The sequence below is a fragment of the Tinamus guttatus genome, unplaced genomic scaffold (genome assembly GCF_059628265.1).
Source record: "Tinamus guttatus ecotype Peru unplaced genomic scaffold, ASM5962826v1 Tinamus_guttatus_pri_ptg000086l, whole genome shotgun sequence".
Lineage (NCBI taxonomy): Eukaryota > Metazoa > Chordata > Aves > Tinamiformes > Tinamidae > Tinamus > Tinamus guttatus.
Window position 1 is genome coordinate 1,323,588 of NW_028288620.1, and position 23,312 is coordinate 1,346,899.

The following is a 23,312-nucleotide window of genomic DNA, read 5'->3' on the forward strand; positions in this document are numbered from 1 at the left end:
TTATTCACACTATTTGAAATAGAAATTAGCATATGTATACATATGTGTTATATATATATATATATATATGTTATTATATCGATTAACAACAACATTTGAGATAGAAACAAGCTTGTACATACATATATAAATATTAAAAATGTTAACATATGATGGTTGAGGCTATTGCTTTCCTAAGAGACCACTGCTGCAATTAAACAGGAGGCCGCTGATGTTAACTACATGGTTGCCAGAAACTATAGCTGGCATATGTACCTCGCTTGACTGAGGTGACAATCAAAACAGTGTGCCAAAGTAGCAGACAGCTTCCAGAGAAGGAAGGTTTCTGGTCTGTCTGAGAATAGCCTATTCAAACAGCACAGCAAGTCAAGGTCTGTAACACAACAGCAGAGCTGGAAAAACAGACTCTGGGGCTGTAACAGTAGTGATATTTCAATGGCAATGCTCAAGACAAATGACAGCATAAGCATCATGAGGCATTGAGCATTGACAGCTAGAATAATATAATAATAGCTCAAAGTTCATAGGTCAGACTCAAATATCAGGAGTTGTGTTTATTAAATATTCGGACATTCTGATAAAAAATAAGTTGTTTTGGGGGAATTGTATCATAAGGAATTTAGCTACTCAGGAACAGGAATTTTTGAGGGAAGGCACTGCAAAAGCAAGCTGCAGTGCCAAATGGGGCTCTCGTCAATAAATAAGAGTAAGAGCTCTTTGAAGTAACTGGTTTCTGGGGCCAGCAGCACTGCAGGCACAAAGATGTCTGACCAGTAGTTATTTATACTTACATACATACTACTCAGAATTCAGTTTCAGACTCAGAAGGTCTGTTTCTTGCAGACCACTCTTCTGAAGCTAGCTACATTCTCCCATACTGCAAGTACGTAGCTTTGTTTTGGATCTTACCTTGAGGTTTTCCAGAGCACTGCAAAGATTAATTACCCACTTTGTCTTAATCAGGATAGGTTATATTTTCCTGTGTCTGCAGACTTTATCATTCCTCTTGATTCTTTGTTCCGGCCTTTATTTTCCAAAGTTACTGTATTGTAAACTCTTACTAATGGCACTTGTTACATTTCTGTATAAATGAAAGCCTGTTCATATCTTAGTATATGTACTCTGTAATACTGTAAATTTTTATGTGGGAATTAAATTTAGTTATTAAAATGCAGTTCATTATTCTGTTAAACACTGCTAATAACTCATCAAGTGTATCTGTTGAGAAAGATGTTTGATTTGAACCTAAAATAATATCTTAAAATCTAATTAGGATTAGAACCATTAAAATACATAAAAGGCATACATTTAGAATATATATGATTAATATGCTTCCTACATTTTTTTTCTGCTTCTTTGCTATTCCATTTCTCAAGGAAATCAGCTGCTCTCAAACAAATCCTAGGTTTCTGTGATAGTTAAGCATAAGAATTTCCTTGCCTCTTCCAGAACTAGCAAGATAAAGTGATAGGAACAAGTAAATTTGATCCAGATTTTCCTTTATATATCTGTTGTAAAATCAAAAACACCTGAAATCTGCTTTTATTCCCCTCCAACCTTGTGCTTAAAAATGTTGTTTCTTGACTAGTGTGAAGCTTACTGCAATTCTCTGAATATCAGAAAATGTTTCAGGTCTCCCACCAGTAAACCAGTAATTATATCATCATCCAACCTCTTACCTGATAATTTAGTCAAAATGGACAATGTTAGATACCTTAGTTATGTGGGGCAATTCCTTTTTTTTTTTTTTTTTTTTTAATGTATAATGAACAGTAACTTAAGAACTGAAATAGGTCCATGTAGTTTTGCAGTTTGTCTCTGAGAGTATCCAGAGACAAATGTTTCAGAGAATGACACAAAGAAAGCCTTTAGTGCAAATCCACGGAATGATTTGCTCATTGCAGGCATTTTTATTGCACTACATTAGGACTGGTCTTATGTATATTAGCATATGGTCTTATTTGATCAGAAAAACAGATTATCTGGAAGGGCTGAGAAAGAGGTTGTGACTTCCCATTTCTTTCAATTAATACCACAAAGCTCAACCTTTGTATTTGTGTTATAGATTTATCCTGTCCTGACAGATGATACGGTTTAGCAAAAAGAAAAGATAGATGGATTTTGCAATGCAAAAAGTTTAGGGGGAAAATTTTTCAGAGTCATCTTTTTATTTGGATAATTTTTCACTGCAAGCTGAATCATTACAATGTCTGTAACCGTAACATATGAACACATACAGTTACACATTCTAACTATTTGGTTATATAACCATAATAATACATAGATATATGCCTTCACAAAGTGCCATGTAGAAGAGAAAGCAATAAATATGCAAGGTATTTCAAAGCTGTATTTTAATATGTCGTTAGTTTTTTCTTGATATTACTTCTTTTTAAAGTCATTTAACAGAAAAGGTTTCTTTGAAAGGGAGACCCTGAACAAAACAGATTTAGTATGAACAAGAAAGCAAAGAATATGATCTCATGAAAGAAGTCACAGTGGCACTTTTGTGGATATCATTGCTATAATGCATTCTTTCATATAGAGAAAATGCTGCTGCAACTACTTGAAAAAAAATCAGCCAAATTAAAAAGAAAAAAGTTATTATTTTCAGAGAGAAAAGAGAGGGATTTTTTTCAAGACCATTTGCTGTAAAATATCAGCTAGCTTTACAAAGATACAGAAGTGCCTCTTCTATTATTTATAGCTTAATTTCCTGTACTTCTGCAAATGCAGTTCTCAAACAGACAGTGTAAGGAGAACAAGATCATCCCAACCTTAAACTGATGTTTTTTTCTAAAAAAAAAAAAAAAAAAAAAAAAAAGATTATCCTGAAGCACTCAGGATTTTTAACTGAAGCGTCTTTAACTTAAGAAGACAGATATGTGGAGGAACATTTGGCAGATCTTACTCAGGGCTGTGAAATTCTTTGCTTTCATTATTTTGTGTCAGAATTTAAACAGTCTTTATTTATGTAGATTTTTTATTTTTGCTATCTTATAAGAATATTATATTAATTATTTTCTCCCAATGAGAAAAAATAAGAAAAAGAAATTAAAAGAGAGAGGTTATACTATAATCTGTCCAAATATCACTTTTGTTCTTATGTGGAGCAAAATACATAGTTATAATATGATTTTTTAAAAAGTACTGGGTAGCTCGTAGATTTCTGAATGGACTTTTTATCAACTATGTCAAACATTTTTTACATGGGATTAATGACTAAAAGTTGTTACTATTTCACAGATGTAAATGAAGTATATGAAATGATTCATCTCATTTCATACCAATGGTGTATTCACATTACTGTAAATGGCACGATTTTGCAGTTTCAGTACTCACTTTAAACAGCTATTTTGACTGAACCACCTCTGTAATTCCTCAATATTCTTTTTCTTCATCTTTTTGATCTACTCCTTAACGTGCACAGAACTTGTTTTTGTTTATTCGTTTGTTTTTTTGTTTTTGTCTATGAAAGCCAGATTTACAACAGTCCAACAGAGTAAAACTGTCAGTGCTTCTCTATGGAGCCAATACACCAGACAAGATGAATTCTTCTCTTTTATGAGACAGATCTCAAAAACAAAATGAAACAAAAAATTGACAAATAAATGAGGGATAAATGAAATATTCCCTCACTAGAAGTGCTTCCCAATTAACATCTCTTTAAACGCATCAGATTTTTACTTTTAATTTTTCATTTTCGGATATGCTTCTGCACATTGCCCAAGCTGTTCATGCAGTTCAGTGAAATGCATGATTTAGATGTACTTATTACAGGCTAAATTCAGTTGCTCACACACAGAGGTCTAGTGCTAATCGAGAAGCTGTAGGATACCATGTCTTCCAGCCAGTGTTGCAGAATTGTGCCATTTAAGTGCTGTATCATATCTGACAGCTTTATGCTGGTCTCCAAAACCTAGGCCTTTGCAGGTGTCAGGAGACACCTATCTTGTGGATGACTAAATTAAGCCTTGGGTTCACTCTTAGGACACCTAAATTTATCTATACATCTATGTGTACAGTTAGAGTCTTCTCTGAATCAAGCTCTAGGTATCTAAATATCCCTGATAGTCAGCTGTCTACCTGATAGCATCAGTTGTCTACCCAATAGTAGCAGATACCGACTGATCAGCTAAATGCTTTTCTAGACATCGTGATTGTACTCAACATAAATATCTGATGTTTAATGAGATGCCATAGGTTGTCCACAGCATGCACACAGGTTTGTCAAAAATGACACAGAATTTATAGACAGCCATGTCCATCTAGCCTGCCAACAGGTAGTGAGATGGAATACCCTAGTTCATATAATGTAATAACAGGTGTTTATGTTATGTAACTGAATCAAGTCAGATCTTCACTGACTGCAAGAGGAGCTTAAATTCCCAGTTCATGTTTAGACATTGCTGCCTTTGGGCTTCAATTGCCTCGGCACATCGAGCGGGCGCGGGTTCCACCAGCCGGGAACCCGGGCCAAATGAGCACACACACCACTATGGCAGATGCAGCAAATGGCACTTATTACAGACACATCCAAACTTATATAGGGCACCTGTGACATCCAAACTTATATAGGGCACCTGTGTGTGGAGGCACGCCCCGTAGCCCATAGCGTTAACATCGCCTCCCATATTGGTTGGCCTCAGAAAAATCCTTTATGCATCAAGCAATCAGACCACTGTTTTCATCCCTGGCCACACCAACCTTTCTTCCTACATATTCCCTTTTTTGTTCTCTAATAAGAGAATCTTCTCTATTCTGTTGCTTCCTTTAGTTTTTCTGAAATATTATACGGGCACATGCCCATCTCCCCTATTCTTTCCGCTATTCTTTCCGCTCAACGCGAGATCTTCCGACCGCCGTACCCTACAAGACATCTACATTTAGATAAATGGTTTTAGTTACCTCTACCAAGGACTGAATCCCCTCCTAGTGGAATGCTGTCCTTCTGAAGGTGTCATTGCAATTATCATTCCAAGGGGGATTAATGTTTTACACCAGAAACAGGCTACCCATAAAACCTATGGGGGCTGTCACATTCACTAACGGTTTTGTTAGTGGTGGTGCTTTTTCTGCCATTTCAAAACACCCAATCAAATATCAAAAGTTGTAGATTATTTCTCTCCCTTCTCTGGAGAGCACTTCTTTTGCTTCACCATCTAAGGAAATGTCCCATAACCAAATCACAAGCTATTATGGGCTGCAGCTGAGAGTCTGACAGACTTACCTGCCCTTAGTCAAAGTTTTACCAGCATACTATGCAGCAAAGATCCACTGGCTTAGAAGGAGAATGCAGAAAGTGAGCTGGTGTGTGAGGAAGTCGTTCCTTCCTCCTGTTCCTTGGCTCTGCATTTTATCCAATGGCTGCAAGCACTGCAGCTCTACATGCATTAGTGAGACATAAGAATAACTGTAAAATCGTAGAAAGGAAACTCATTTAGTAGCCACATCTTAAGGATGAGAAAAATAAATATATCTTTAACTGTGAACTGTTTTTAACTGCTAAGTAGTCAAAAGGAAAGAAATACCTGCAAGTTGAAAAAGGAATCAAATAATCTTTAATGTAATTACCTAAAAAAAAGGAAAATAAATGGATAAGAAATATTTTAAAGACAGGCTTTTGGGGGTCTATTGAATTTGGCTTGAAAAAAAAAAGAACTTAAAAACAATATTTTGAAATCCTTCTATACTTCTATCTCTCAAGTAAGATGTCATTTGAAAAAAGTGCAACAGAGTTTTAAAATTGAGCTCAGTCTACGGCCTCATGCAAGGAGGCCTGAGTATATGACGATATTCTGATTCAATGGCTGAAGTAAAATGTAGTTAACAGTGTGAAAAAGTCGCTGCATTTGCAAAACAGAGTATCTCTAGTAAATAGGTAATATATAACTGATATATCTGACCTACCTATACCTGTGCCATCACAGCTTCCTCTTACCAGACATACCACTTCCATAAACTGTGGGACATATATCAAAGGTAAATGATGAAATTGGAATAGAAATCTAAAGTTTTTATAAAGGCTAGGTGAATCTGATGAACGTTCTGTGCCTGTGAATACACATGTTGCCCTTTCTAGCACAGACTGCTGAGTTTGCAATACTTTGAGAATCAGGAAATAAAAACACCTGGTTACAATTTACCATCATTTTCTTTGGCTGGGCTAAAGAGCTAGTCTTGTGATCTTTTATTGCTCTTGAATTCCCTCATTAACTCTTTCAAACATACTTTTTATTGCATTTTTTAAATCCACGACAATATAAGATGTCTGATATTATCACTGATTTATAAGTGTACTGTTTATTATAAAGGACCAGACACCTCAGCTTTCCCATGACACTATTTTAACTTGTAATAATATTCTAAGTAAATTAGGCCCAGGTTGTGCATTGTTCAGTACCGCATCTTAGGGCTACCAGGAGGTCATATACAATGGGACTGTATGCTTTTTGTTTTTATTGCATGCCTTGCTGGGCTTGCAAATTCTTGATTGAAGGAGAAAATCTCTCCCTCTATTTCTGTCCTGCTTAGTTGACCAGAAAGTCTAGTCATTGCAGTGCTACTTACCAATGCAATATTTCAAACTTAACCTTCCAAACCTAAAACTTGCAATATTCTCATAAAAGGGTGAATATTCACTCTGTATAATTCCTGCAGTGAGATATTATAGTTCTGATTCTCAGTTACACTTGGTGAGCTTTATGCTATGGGAGCACTTCAGGGGCACAGAGCTTAGATTGGCCACTCAGAGTCCATCTGAAGCTCCAGGAAGCAGTACTTTAGATATTGGTACTGCTAAATTTTGTTTTAGGACAGAAGCAGGCTCTTTCCTTCTCTTATCACTCACACTCAGAATCACAGAATGGTTATAAGACACCAAGATAGTTTAAAGGCATTTTGGTCTCATTTATGTCCTAACTGCTTACACAGAAAGCCTCTAAACTTGTATCTTCAGTATGATAATACCTACAGTGTGAGAATTTCCTACAGAAGCAAGATACAACAGATTTAATGCCACAGTTGTCATTAAAGGAGTAAAAAATACATCCTCTAGCTCTTCCCTCGTTTCAGAAAGAATTTTATTTTGCAAAGAAAATTACAAGAAATTCTATAAAATCTTTTCAACTACATCTGAAGTAGACCCCAGTGACCTAGCCCACTCATCTTCTACTGGCCTGATTGGAAAGGTCTGAGGTTATGCTATGGACGACCACAATGGTTTCCACAAGAAGAGTACCTCTCAGTACTTTACGAGAAGGAACCTTCTAGGAAGGTAGACAGTCCTGTCTGAAATATCTTGTTATATTTTATGTTTTTATTATAACATATTATTGATAGGTTATATTTTATGTTTTAATTATAATTAATTATTAATTAGTTAATAATGATTAAATTATAATTTTAATCACGCATTCTGTGCTTCTGTAATTTTCATCTCAACACAGGGCTGGCAACTAACTTTGCAAACTCTCACAACACCCAAGGAGGAAATCTGTGCTTGTGTGTTCAGTAATCAGTATGTTCAGACAGACAACGAGGAAGGACCTCCTATCTAGGCTGGTGTTATGTGCAGTGTCAGAAAAGGATGGAGGTGTTCAGATCAGTGGAGACTGGAGACAATATCCATGTTACCAGCACAGTTCCATGGCTTTTTCTTGTACGTCTGAATTACTGAATTCTACAACGTAAATACTTTGTGTAAAAATGCACTTCTGTTGTCTCCTCCAAATGTTGTACATTTGATTAATTGTTTTCTTGAACTATATGAGGATAAGCATAGGATAGCTGGTTTTGTTTTCTGAATCATTCATTATTGAATATATATTGTCACTCATTTATTTTTTGAATCAAGTGCCTTTCTCTTCAACATTTTAATTGGCCATCTTTAGATTATTCCTATTTCTCTTCCATCTTTTTGATATATGAATATCAAAAATTAATTTCACTGTATTCAAGTGAAACCTTTGACATTGTTTTGTCTGACACAATGTATTTTTCTTAATGAAGAACATAAACATAATTAGTATTAAGTCTACAGGGACAAAGTAAGCTAAATTATAAAACAACAAATTAGCCCCATGAATTGTTCTGCTGACCTAAAACCATTCTAGATCACCAGAGATATGCTAATACGTCTCTTGAATCAGATTCATCTATTTAAACAGTTCCATTTGTAAATTGTAATAGAAAACTTGAATGCACTTTCTTTATTATGTCACTATTAAAATGTAAACCATTTCATTTCTTCCCACATGTTTGTATGTGTTCATAATTTTTTTTTCTCATGTGTGAGGAGTAAATGTACCTTCCAGTGTAGACACTGGAAGGTATCCCTATCAACATATCCTTAAAATTAATTTATCCTTAAGAAGTTGAAATGCACTGGGGTCATCCCGCATTTGTTCAGTCTCCAGGGGACTCTTCAACTTCCTGTTAGTTTGATATATTTCTGCACAATGGAAGTTTTGTCTCCCACTTTTGAGTCAATCCTATAATTACTTCAGTATCATTTCAAGGCCTGTGAGCTTCTCATTAAGGAGATGGAAAGTTCTCCTACCGATAACGATCCTCTGAGTGAATTATCTGCAACATCATTAATGGAAAAAAATGGCTTTATTTTACAGAAATAATTGGAAACATTGGCCATATGTGATAAAGTTGCATTCCATAATTATTTTGCCACATATGATGTATGTCCTTTGTTTCCTATTATGCTTGTGGAGGCATACTTTCCTATATTTTATGGAGGTTGTTCAGAGTTCCCCTAATTTATATTTAACCAATGTTTTTTGCTGAGCCTAATTTGTTTTTGTCAATAGGATGCCTACTTAATACTGCTTAGCTTAATTTAATGCTTGCCTTATTTTCACCAGCAGAATTTATTCTGGATTTATAACAAAGATTACAACTCACAGATATAGCTCCCTTGTCAGGACTCCAGCAAAAACATCTGGATTTGAAGAAGTCAGATTGTCTGGTACTGCTTTTTTCTCCCTATTGTTCTGCCTAAGACACTGGGGCCCACATTAGTACATGTTGTGTTCTCCTCCAGTCACTAAGAAATGTAAATCCTTTGCATTAAAAAACTTTCACTTGCAGAAGACCAAGTCTTGCCCTTACTAGCCATAAACATCCATCAGAAAATTACATTTATTTAAAAAGAAGGATTGCTTTTGTGTGCTTGCATATGAAATCAGGAATGGAATTGCTTATATTCCTTTTATGCTTCTTTACTTCAGTTGCTTTATATTCAATGTAGATCTAAGCGTATTTTAGCAAAATAAGATAAGCAATTAGACAGAAAAAGAGCATGCTTACTAATATTCAAGAAGCATTATAAATAAAAAAGAATAAGGTAAGATATTCTTCTGAACTTCACTAAAAGAATGAAATATTCAAAACTGGAATATTTAGATTATGCTAGAAAGTAATTCTGTGATTCTATGGACAACAAGGAAACTCAGATGAAGAAATTGCTGATTAATAAGGCAAACACCTAGATACCTATGGTATTTATCGTATAGAACTTATTTCTCTAAGTAAACCTCTGCCTTCATAGATGAGTTCTTGTTTTTCTTGAAAAACTAAAAGTGGACCGTCTATAAAGTTAAATATTTAACCTGAGCTACAGCTCCAAGTTAATTCTATAGGCACTTCATGCAGATGTTTCATTCCCTTTTCATTGCTAACAAGGATTTTCAACATCTGAGCTGAGTCTACCTGAACTAAAGGCTGTAACATATCTTTTAGGTGGATTGTATTAGGCTGGATGAATCCCATCTCTTACGGCTGGTCAGAATTGTTCCTCTATGATCTTTATTTTCTAGTTATATACCGCCCATAGCTGTTTGTATCGGAGTAAAATGGATATAATTGCTAAAATTTATGGATATGGAGGAAAATAAAAATAAGAATTTAGGAAAATTAAATTATTCTATATGCAGAACTAAGTTCATTATGTTTTAATCCAAATGAACATGCTGATCATACTGATAATGTTACTACTATTGGCAACCAGATGTGTGAGAACTAAAGTTTGGAACAAAAATAAACCATTTTATTTTTTAGTGGCATGGAGAAATAAAGTGGAAATAACTTTTCTATGGAAAAAAAAAGTGAAGAAGAGTGTCAATTTAATTTCAGAATGTGTGGTCCTTTTGTCTAATGGCAGACAGTCCCACAAAACTGTTGATACAAAAAAGGGGTTTATTATACTTTGGAGGACTATAAAAAGTAGGAAGATTATACTGGCAGTTCACCTCATGTAGTTTGTGGTTTCTTCTTAATTCTGGGAAAAGCAACTTGCTTCATCAACAAATGGATTTTCTGGCAATCACTTTTGTGATCTGAATACAAGCAGTATCCATGAAATATCCATGGTATAAGCTTGATCAAACACAGCTAGTTAAACTTGCATGAAAGGTACACAGTGGAGGTTAGGTGTCATAGTCTGTCAATAGTTCTATTAAGAAGATATTGTTAAAATATTGTTAAAGGTAATACAAATTTCTGTGTATTTAAAAATTAACTTTCACAGGACAACCACTTTGTTTGGGAATAATGAACTGCAAAAGTTGTTAGTAAAAGAGGAACATATCTAAAACATACTGTAATATGTATATCCTTAACTTCTTCAAACTCAGTTAAATAAGAGTTGTGCACCTGCAGGCTTTCTTTTCCCCCATTCCTTCCTCTCCATTTCCTGGTTCCCATGAGAAGGTTGTCCCTATGAATGATCTGGATGTGAGCCTCAGTGTGCTCCAGCTCTGTTCCAAACCAGGCAGTCAAGATATTAGACTTAGATTAAGTTTTATCCCAGCAGACAGATATGGATTCATCAGTGAGCTTATTAAGATAATATTTATGAAAATAATAAGATCCAGATTTTATTCATCTTATGAAATGAGCTTGTGTAATCTATATTCTGTAATCCAACTGATCATCTGAAACATCTCTCCCTAGTACTGCTTCATATAGTCTCTTCCCCAGTCCTATTTAGCAACTTCCAGTCTCATTTTTTTTCTCAATTTTTTTGTTGACCAATTGATGTCTCATATCCTTGTGTACTTCCTCAGCCTGAAGTATGAGTGAGGTTCTCTCACACTTGTTTTCATTTAATGCACTATCTTCATGGTCGTACCTCTCATGTCTTTTGCATTTGAATTATGCAATATCTTCTTTTTCCACATGACATACTGCTGTTCTCTCTGTAAGAGTCACTCAGAGAGACTCCTGGCAGAACCCTGTGGAGCTGCCATTTCAGAGAAAGCCTGTTTAATCCTTTGTGAACAGCATCCTATAGGAATTTAGCTGATAAATGTAGACTGAGGATGCATGAATGCTATTTAACAAAGGTTTATAACATGCCCAAACTTGGACACATTTGCAAGCTGTAAGCATATGTATGTAAGCAGTTCCTTCACTGACAAAAATAGTCTGAGTGAAGCAGGTGCCCATGATGGGCAATTTCAGTCCAAATGTTTGAAGTCTGACAAAGTCATAAACAACTGAAAAGAGGGTCTAGCAATGCAATCAGAAGTGAAACTTGAGGTAGAAGGTGGAATGACCAGCCCCCTTTTATGAGAACACTTACAAGGGTGAATTGTCAGCTGGTGTAAATCAGAGTGTCTGCAATGAGTGACTGGCAGTGTCTTTGATTCCAAGCAGGTGGAGATAGTGTTTCTTAATAGAAATAAAATTCTATGTTTAGAGCCTAAGTCAGAAAGTGTCTTATTTTGTTGCCTTTTTAGTGTATCAGTGAGCTTATTAAGGTAACATTCATAACAACAATTCTGGACTGTAAATAAGTTAAGTCTTGGAAATGGCATCATAATCTTTGCCATCATTATAGTGCTCATCTCCTGCAAGGTCATTAAAATGTGGTGTAGTAGAACATTATACTCTGCATCCTACAAGTGGAGAGATTCTTTTAAAAGTAAAAGTCTTTTAAAGGGCTAAAATAATTCTCCAGAACATTCTTCTGAAGTCTTTATAGTGCCATTCTTAGGGAAAAAAAATGAAACTATAATGCCACAAGCACAAAAGCTGTGTTGAAATTATTTATTTTCTAAATCTAAACAAGACAGTAAGGGAGAGTTTTACTTATGAAAGCATGATTTATTTTGTAAGTTATATTATAAGAACACCATTCAGAAAGACGTGGAGTGCTTAAAAAATAAAAATAAAATAAAATAAAATAAAATAAAATAAAATAAAATAAAATAAAATAAAATAAAACACACCCTTCAAATGATTTCTCCTTCATATAGAACTTTAGTTAGACATTTTGACCTAATCATTTCTGTACAAAGCTGCCAAAGAGATCAGATCTTTGGAACCTGTTTTGCAAATGTCTGTCCCAAAATAGTGCATTTGTTTATGACCTTCACCATTCCCAGAGAAGACTTTGGGCTCAACAGACATGAGGAAGAGGATGAAGTTTGCATAAAAATGAACCAGCTGAGGCAGAATTATTGTAAGAGTGGAATATCCATATTAATGTATTATTCGCATTCACATTTCAAATGCATTCACATTTCAAAGATATCTGTCAAAGTAGTTGCTAAATGGTAGTAGTCACTGAACAGCTAAGGAAAAAGCATTTAGGTTAGAGGTCAAAAACAGAATTTAATATTTACACATAGTGCTATAGGTCTTGGTATATAGAATTTTCTTCCTGGGAATCAGTGTCTCTCTGTCTGTTCCACCTTGTTGTTCACATATATGTCCCCTGTGCAATTCCTATCTCTCTTCTTTGGTTGTATCTTTAAAATAATTGCAAACAAATATTCTGACAATCCTCCATTTTCAATTTTTTATTAGCATCATTTTCTTTTATTTGTATGTACAGTAGTTCTCTGAAGTAACTCCATTGCCATCCAGCAGTATACAAACTCCAACAAAAGTCTTGTGGAGAGTGTTCTGAATTGCTTGAGTTTCTAGAATTTATTTTTGCTTAGATTTAAGCATAGCTAGATACAATTATCAGTTCATGCTTTGCATTACATAGGCGTACTTGCATGGGAAAAAAAATTACAACTTTAGACTATTTTTGAAAATTCTAAGTGCAAAATGTTTTTTTTCTTACAGGTCAAATATCATTGTTCTGCAAATAGACAAATTTGAATTCTAGCTGAGACCTGTCTCAGCTGAGGCTTCCTGACACAGCCTGTCTCCTGGAATGCAGGAAAGGAATGCCAGGAAAAGTAATCTCACTGCAACTTAAACAAAATTCAATGAGAGAACTTAAGGAATGGGAAGGTGATACTTACTTACAAAGTCTCTACCTTAGCTGATTTAAGCCACTCACTCTCATAAAATTCATGTACTTGCACACTCAACATCTACATACTCACAAGCATCACAATATGCATAGGCAGTGTGGCCAGGATCACTTGTGTGCAACACAGATGACAAGGACATTGGCTATTCTTCCTGATGGGTAAAACCAAACTAGTTTTGGATAGATCTTTTGCATCCTTTAGGATGCCTCTACAAATCTTAGATAAAGTTGCCGCAAATGAGTCTGTTTTTCCTTGTTTGAAATATAAGTTTTTAAAGAAAGAGGCAGGCTGGTTAAGCTTCTTCCATATTTTCTATGAAACAACATAACTAGAATTTTATAATAAAAGGACAAAACACAGTGCATTAATAAAAAAGTATAGACATCTCAAGAAAGACAACATATATTTTTTAAAAAATTATTCGTAGATATGTTTCAGGATGCTCCACAGATGGACAAAAGTCAAAATGTAACCCCTTTTGGAATAATAGGAGTTATTATTGGCTCTAGAACATGAAGGAATAATTGCCATATCTAGTCTGACTTCCCACTTAACAAAAACTACATTCTCAGAACCTCCTTCATGAAACACGTTTTTTTAAAGACAACATTTTTTTCAGATGAGAAAATTTATAACATTCTTTTATAAATTATTGAATTTCTGGGACTTGTGCAGTAAAAATATGCTTTTAATTGGATAACCTGAGGTTATCTAGTTTGCCTCCAGTCATTAGTTATGCCTTTATTTACTTGATTTAAATACTACTATCAGAATCCCGATTCTCCCAGACAGTCGATTCATTTCTGCATTTATTGGGGTTCTTTACTGTTCTACTGCAAGACAAGAATTCCAGGCCTAATATATAATTTTAACTGTTTTTTGAATCTTTGTCAATTTTTGTACATTGTTCTCCAAGGTCTGGACATGAGAACAAAATGCTTCCATACAATATTACTGAGATCATTTAAATAGGTATAGCATCTTCTGTTTTCTCTTGCTTGCTACTATGAATGCTTACACATTCATAATCTCATTATTCTAAGCTTAAAACTGGGGGCTTACATTAATCAACTACTTACTATGTGCCTAATATACTTTTCAAACTGCAGCCAATATATATATATTATTCCCTAGATGATTTTTAAGAAATTTGAGTGATATATGTAATATGGCCTGATAACTCCATGTTTGAGGTACATCCATCCCTACAGCTGTCTTTCATGTTATTTACCAGTGCAACAACTTTGGAGTTCTTTTCAAATTTTATATGTACATATATCTCTTGATGTAACTCTTCCGTAAATAAATTTTGTGTACATTCCTCCAAGTCATGGATGAGAGAATATGACAGAGCAGAGAGCCAAGATCAGATTTGTATGGAGGTACACTGCCAACAGTCCTCACAAGTTAATAATTCACTATTGACTGTTTTTTTTCTAATCAGCCAGGTGAAGATTTTGCCTCATTGTTTCTTTATTGTGGATAGTATATAAATGGCTTTTATAATTGCAAATATGTCAAAATAATTACACTTATCAATGACATTTGTCATCTTATGAAAACTGTGTCTTGTGTCTTCATCATTCTGTTTTCCCTTAAATGATTTAGATTGATATTCCACTTTTGCAGTTATACTTCTTGAGTGCAAACTTTAAGAAATTATTTGAGTTCTGTGTGTGAAGAATTGAGGCTTCTGTTGTCTAAATCTGTATTTTATGACAACCTGAGGCTTGATCACTTCGACTTGCTGAATTTCAAGCTCATCCATTTCTGTCAACACAAGCTGATAGAGGTCACATTTTAATTCTTTGCAGAAGTATGAGTGGAACTATGCAAAATGTTTGACAGGGTGATGCTGAATAAGGAGATGTAAGAGCATTTAAGAGCAAGAGGATGTACTGATGAATCTCCTTCCTGCTTTCAGAACTGAACTGGTTAGATATATTCATCAATTTTTTTTTTCTTGAGTATGTTAATTAGGAAATGTTGAAAGGACTAGGAATAGTAGAGATAATATCAGTAGAGGTTGTAGAGTAAATGTCTATCCTGAAGAATCATTCCAAGGTATCCAAGGTAACATTACAGTGTAGTTGTGTACTGAAAGCAATATTGTCTTGGTAGCATAGATTTTCACTTGGACTAATTTACACCTGAAAGGAATATCTTTTCACTTTCCTGCACTATGCAATGTAGACACACTTTTAATCCTCTTCACCTTATATCCGGCATGCTGAAGAAGAAAATTCTTGCAGTGAGATGTCAGCCTGATAAGGATTATAGAGCTCACTTTATTTTTCTATGAAAGTAAAATAGCTTCAGTTTAACTTAAACAGTTGCTTCAGAATATCATTTTACTAGCTCATTTATTTCACATTTTCAGCTTGCTCATTTTGATATTATAATATAACCCTTTACAAGAGAAGGTACTAACAGGATAAGATGAACGAAGGGATGTAAGGAAAAAATACAGAACAATGTTCTACAACAGAACATTATTCCCTTATTGCTTTTTCAATTTAGCCAATAAAATATCCTTCCTCATCACCAAGTATGAAGACTAAGCACATGTTTTCAGAAAGCAGAATTTGCTACCATGCATGCAGTGAGATATTCCTTTGCATAAGAGGTTTATTCTCCAAAACACTAAAAAACAGTGTAGGACTTTAAGTCTTTGCAAGGAAATTTCTGACTCTGATACACATAACATGCTCTGCTTGAGATGTTTCAGTGGGATGGAATGGCAGAAAGCACCTCATGGAACTCCAAAACAGAATTTGCATATATTGTCCGTTAAATGAAAACGATCAAATTCTTCCCTCGCTTGTACCAGCACAAACCATCTATCATAGAATCATAGAATGCTTAAGGTTGGAAAGGGCCTCTAGAGGTCATCTAGTTCAACTCCCCTGCACACGCAGGGTCACCTAGAGCACGTGGCACAGGGTGGCGTCCAAGTGGATTTTGAAGATCTCCAGAGAAGGAGACTCCACAACCTCTCTGGGCAGCCTGTTCCAGTGCTCTGTCATCCTCACTGTTAAGAAATTTTTCCTTAAGTTCCTGTGGAACTTCTGGTGCTTCAGATTGTGGCCATTACCTCTAGTTCTGTCGGTGGCCACCGGTGAAAAGAGGCCAGCACCATCCTCCTCACTCATCTAATATGTACATTTTAAGAATATGAATACATATTGTAGGGATTAAATAGTTAATGTAGAGTGTACTAATAAGCTAGTCAATACTTAGTCTCAAAGTGCAAGGACTCTTGATAATTGGCAAGACAGGTGGCTCTGCATGGAGGGGTTACCTATCTGCAAGGACTCCTGATATATGGCAAGTCAGGATGATCTGCATGGAGGGGTTGCTTATCCAGATGTGTAGTCAGCAATAAAATATAGATATCATTGACATGAAAGCAGAACAGGAAAACGGGAGGGGGGACATTTTTGGGGTAAGAACGGTATAAAAGAGGGACGACCAAAGCGGTCGGGGTCCGTGGTGTGACCCCTGCGTGGGAAAGCCTGGACCCCAGCTAGCTGGTAATACTTATTATCTTTCTCCTATTATTAAAAAGCACAATATATCGATGGGGTTTGCCTCTTTTTCTGTCAATTCGAAAGCCGGACCCAACAATATAATAAATTAGTATATATAATACATTAATACAGAATATTTCTGCTCTCTCTGGCTCTTGTAAAGCAGACATGTTAGTTCTTTTCAGGGTGTAAGCATGATCCCAGGAATTTGCCTTCAGAGATAACATTAAGATCTGCAGCTATATCCTAAAAAAACATTACCAAGGTGTACAAAAATACATCAAAATGTCACAGAGAGCTCCAAGTATATGATTACATTGCATTAGTGAAAGGCCAAGAAATGAAATTTCTAATTTTGGAAAAAAACACACTGAATTTATTAAAACTGTGGAGAAAACCTTTTTCTTGTTTATTGTTATATTAATGTCAGCTATATCCTGAAGGCTCAGTTTTGTCTGCATATCAGTTTCTTTTTTGAAATGAGAGTAACTTAGCAGTTACAATTTAGGGAGGAAAAACTGAACAACACAAAACAGAAAAAAAAAAGCCCTGTGTTTTTTAAGTCTGTCTTTGAGGTTTCACCTTCAGGCAAGTCTGGTGTTAATGTGTTTTTCATCCTCCTAGCTATGCTCTAGCTGGGACCTATTTGCATGAACTAATATCCCTTTTTGAAAGCCAATATTGGGCAAAGCATTCATTTAATTTCATGCTATTTTAACATGTGCCTAGCAGAAATGATGAAGTCAGGAAAAAAAGAGCCCCAAATCCATCAGTGAGGCCCCTTAAAGTACGTTTGTTTGCATACTTTGGCTTTATGAGTGTACGTTTTAAAACAAGGTTTACAGAACAAAAGCAATTCGAGCTGCAGTTAAGTAAGATACATAGGACTACATCTGATGTTTTCTTGTGTAATATGTTTAATTCTCACATAGTAAGTGTTGTTGATGGATATGTCATAGATCAGCACTTCTTGGATATTTGCGTGGTCAGAGAAGTTTTGAAGTATTGAAACTGGAACATTCCCGTGCTTCTCATGCCAAATCTAGTGTTACATATAGACGTGATCATCATATGCAGGGAGAAATTGCAAAAGTTCTGGAATTAATGGTTTTGCCTATTACCTCCCTGTGGTGTTGTAAGTCTTTGGGATAGATGAAGAAGACTCATTAAAGAATAAATATCAATTATTTATTTCACATAGCTTTTTCTGCTTGTGAGGGCTGACCAAAGCCAAACAACACAGAAGTGGTGGATTTTGGCACTCAGAAGCAGGAAGTATGACTGACACAAGATTGACAGGCCCAGCTTCAAGAATCAAAAAAGTTATTTTCAAGAAGGAAGAAAATGTTTTATTTCTAGATACTAACATTTAAGATTTAAACATAAATTTAACATGCCTACAGGATCATGCTTTATTTCTTAGTATAGGTAAAAAGAATTTCCTCTGTTGCAATGTTTGGACAAAGTCATAATGATTAGTAACAGTCCAGATAATACCTTTTATTTGCCTCCTAGAAAAATACAGAACATCCACATATCTCATATTTAATGAGGGTAAAGTTACTTCTTCAGCATCTTGTGCGACCGTGCTCTAAATGTAGTTTATGCAGAGGTACTTCAACACAACTTCATAGTTTTTCAGTTTACTGAGCTCTGGAAAGAAGGCACTAGACTCAGGATTAAGGTAACTGTCAAGCGTGTTCTTGTACACAGGGAGAGTCTATATTACACAAGCCACGCATTGCAAAAATTATATCCCAGCAAGCAGTGGGACTCAATTATGGTTGGATGGATTGCCTGGCAGAAGAAAAATCTCCTTCCCGAAGCTTCCAAAATCTTAGTACTGTTTAGCACCTTGTTGTGAAATACTGCCCTCAGTGCTCAGCTGAATACTCCAAGGTCTTTGTGGATAGATAATCTGTGGCTATTTTTCCATTCCAAAATGTTTCAGCTTCTCAAGAAAAAAAAATGCACAGAATATTACCTTTCTAAGAGAGTCTCTTGGTACTCAGAGTTCAGGATCATAATAGTCAGAATTTATTTCAAGATTTTAGAACCCTATGATATTTACATGGGAAGAGACCATCTACTGATCAGTGAGTTACTTAAAGACATGGAACAGAATATATACAGCTGCATAGTACAGTTTTTCAGTAACTATCTATAGAGTTGGAAGATGAGAAATATGGCGATTGCTGCACAATGTCACAGTACATGTATACTTCATATATGCCTGTATAGTATGCAACAGTTTTAACCATTAGTTCCAGTTTATAGATATGCAGATTGGACATCATTTAAGTAAGTAAGTAAATTGTTTTTACAGGTCAGAGACCAGTATTCAAGAATGGCAGATGCTAGATCATATATTCTCTTCCAAACTGCAGTGACTGTTAGCAGATTTTGTCTTACATGTCTCATTTTGGTGAGAAAGGCTTTTGAACCCCAAGTATGGATGGGACCTATTCCTGATTTAAGACAGTATAGTTAGCCTATCAGTCCCAACAGTTTTTTTTTTTTCCAGATATTTGCAAATGAAATCATACTACAGAGCAATCTTACCAATGCTTCAGTACTCTTATAATGAGAACGGTTTCCCTCATATCTGAGCCTTAGTTCTGCTATTTGTCATGACTTTTGACATTTCTCTATTCCCTCATAGCCTCCAAGCTAACCAACCTGGTTAATTCACATTTTCTTTATGATTTTAAAAATTTGTTTCACCAATTAAAATTGAGGTTATTTTCATGTGTTCTTTATTTGTGATCTTCTTGTTTTCCCTCAACTCTTTCCAATTTATTTACATCATTTTTGGAAGAATGCAAATGCTGTCCTATCTTCAGATGAACTTAGAAGTTTTGTGCAAATCATGGTCAGTTACCATAGGTCTGTGATTGATTTATGACGGTCTGGTTTAAAAGAAGTGCTTGATTTCAAAGAGAGAAATAAAAGAGTAAGTATGTTTTGTAGTGTAAGAACAAAACAGATAATAAAGTTGTACTAGGACAGTTAGTTTTCACTAATACAATAAGGGTTCTCTTTCATACATTTTGTCTATTTATAGTTGTTTGCAGGCTAGTATCACTTTATATATATAAATGTATGTATAATATTATATATACTCTCTATATATACTATGTATATATACACTACATATAATAATATATATACATATTATATATATATTTCAGCCATGCTACTCATACGCAAGATGCTATGACTGGCTCAGCTGCTTTCTTTCCATCATTCTTCCTGTAAACTAAAAAATATAGGATCAAAGGAGGAGAAAAGACCACCTAGATCATCATGCAAAAAGAGAAAAAAAGCATGTACAGAAATCACAAAAGGGTAACGTTAGAAGTTAAATCCAACTGATTACAGGAACAGTCATTCCAAACAATGCTTACCCTGACACATAAGCAATAATTTCCTTTTACTCTTTCAATCTCCTATAATAAATGAATAACTACTCTTGTCTTCAAATGATTTTTGCAGTATTACCATAAATAAATAAATAAATAAATAAGATCTACCAGAATTATATGTACATGGCTTTATTGACCTCTTAGCTCCTGGGATCTGGGCCAAATTATGAATTTCTCCAGTCATTTTTTCTCCAGATAAACAATCACAAGGGAGGGGAGACTCGGTCTGAGATTAACACATCTAAATTTAGGTGACTGAATGTCTGCTGGAAGTAAGATTCAGTTGCCTAAACAGAAGCACCATTTTAAGCACCTAATATCCTATCTGCCACTCTGGAAGGTTGCAGATATTCGGTCTCATATCTACTAGACTGCTAGCTTCCTGACAGTGTCCTTGGAAAAATAAATGCTGTTGCCTATGTATAACCATCTAATGCTATCTGAGCCATCCTGTCTGAGATATCTGCAAGTAGGCAGCAAATAAAACTCATGACCAGTGGAAGATGTGGTCCCTTCTGACATGTCATCTCAAGGTCATGCAAGATACCTTAGTATGTTTTTCATGGCAGGTTCTGTCTGCATTTCCATAACTGGATAGCACTTTCAGTGTAGCTTCATTCTTTAGTTTTTACTCTTCCTATTTTCAGTAATAGATAGATTGAAGTTTTAGACTTTTGGTGGTCCAAAAAGCTGCAACTCCAAAGCTCCTTGCCACTCTTGCAGGAACTCTTTGCTTAAGTTCTCTGTCACTGTACATTTACAATGAAATGACAGAACAAATTACAGTGAAATATGAAGATATCTAAGCTGATTTTTAGCTAGCTATATATTTAGCTGCCACAATCTGTGTTTACAAACTGGTCCAAATAATAGTTTCCCTTCCTATAATGCCTTTGCTTCCCAAAGGCAGGAATTTATCTCATTTTGCACCAACAAGTATATCATCATCCTCTCATCCTCTTTGTGTGAAATAGCTCAGAAAAAGTGCTTGATCAGTAAGAGATGATGAATAACCTCCTATTCTCCTCCAATATCAACTTTCCACAAGGCACAAAAAGACTGCCATACAGGAGCTTTGCCAATTGTCGTATATCTAAACCCCAAATGCCATTAGCCTAATTATTAAGAACTGTGGGGGGTGAGGAAGTTTTTACTAAGTCTTTGTCACTTTCTAATTCAGTCTGAATTATGATTTAGCCAAATGGAGCTAGGTTTGCAAGAAATTTATTTATTTATTTATTTATGTTTTAAAGTACCATACTTGCCAGCCTATTATGCGGCAGAGACAAGGATTCAAGGAATGTTTTCTTAGGTTATGTTTCTTCAGGATCCTCATACGCTCATGAAAATACATGTATTTTGTATATTATGCATTCAGATTCCATATTCCTGTATAAGCTAATAAAATTAACAGTGCATAATTTTAGACATCCACTATCCTCTCAGAGAAGAACGCATTGAGAATGAATGCATAGAGAGTCTAGGTTTCTTCTACTGTTGAAGCAAATCTTCCAGCACGTTAGATTTTAAGTGACCTTGGAGTTTACATGGAGTGGAGTTTGTTGCCTCTCCTCTCGAGGAATTATCAATATCCTAAAATCATTTTGCAGCTGAAAGCAGTTTGACATAAGTGGTGATCTCAGCTTCTTTCTCTTTTTGCATCTTCTTTCCTCTATTTATTCCTACATATTCAGAGCATAGAACTAAACCATGTGTTTAACATGTTTACAGACAGAGATAACAGAGCAGGATACAAACAGCTGCAGGCTCTTCCACTGTCAGTAGCCCACCTCCAGAATGAGACAGGAAGAAGTATATATTCAAAGAATAGAACTGTACTGTATCAAAGATTTGTGTGGCTTCCTGAGATCTGAAGGGCTATTTTCATGAAAAAAAACTTGTGAGTAGCTTGCCTTCAACCTTAAACACCTCCTCCCCGTTCCTAAAACAGATTTCTTGAGTTTATGAGTTTTTCCTGCAAAATGATTTAGAGTGAATAAAATTTTGCTTTATGCGTAACATAAATTACACTGCCAGCTATCAAATGCCAACTGTCCTCTAAAACCCGTCTTTTGGATGCAGTAAGCTGTTCACTCTGAACTCTCAATGCTCAACTGCTTTCTGAAGCACAGTAGGTTTTTCTAAAGCCTCCTTGATAATCCACTCTATATGTTTATGAATTTAAATATTTAATTAATAGTGGATGTTGCTAATGAATTTTAATTCAGTCATTTTTTTTCAGAAGTTATAGAGACTTCCAATGTTAATTTTTTCATGCCTTCTGAGTGATTTAGTGAATTGTGCTAAACAGTTATTAGCAATAGCTAGAATATTGCTAATACGTAGCAGTAGACAACAGCTTTTAGAATAAAGTTCTTTTCAGATATATGTACACTATAACTCCGCTGAAATATATCTGTAACAGCAAACAAATATCAGAAGTTATGTGAACAAAAGAAAAAAAGCTAAGAACTTGGTACTGAATCAATGCAATTACAAATGTATGCATCTATCATGATGCTGAAAGAAAACAAATAGTATTTCCCTAATTACAAAACATGGTATAGAAATTGTGAATGGGCTACCCAGGACAAAGAGTGATGGGAATGCCCTACTATTGGTGCTGGCAGCCCTGCTGCTACAAGTAGTAGTGCAGAAACTAACTTAGTGAAGCTTTCAGCAAAAATTGGTATAACTGTTTCACAGATTAACTGTTTATATGGGAAATATAGAATACAAAGCCGTCTCAGTCCTCTATAGTCCATAACTATACATTCAAAACATTCCAAACATTCAAAAATCACAGTGCAGGTGGCCAGCTCCTCAGCTGGTGACAACTTGTTCTCATGCCATTTAGTACCAATATATACTTCATTTCTGCGAATGGAGAAAGTTAGAAGTGTCTACAAATAAAAATGATCTTTAACATGCTCTGTGACTGAAAAGACTGAAAAGATTGTTTGAAACTTTACAGAATGAAATTCCATTGTGCTCACTAGTCATTTGGTAGTTTTCTAAGAGACAGATTGCATCATGTGCTATCAAATGTTATTGAGTGTCTTTTTAATGAA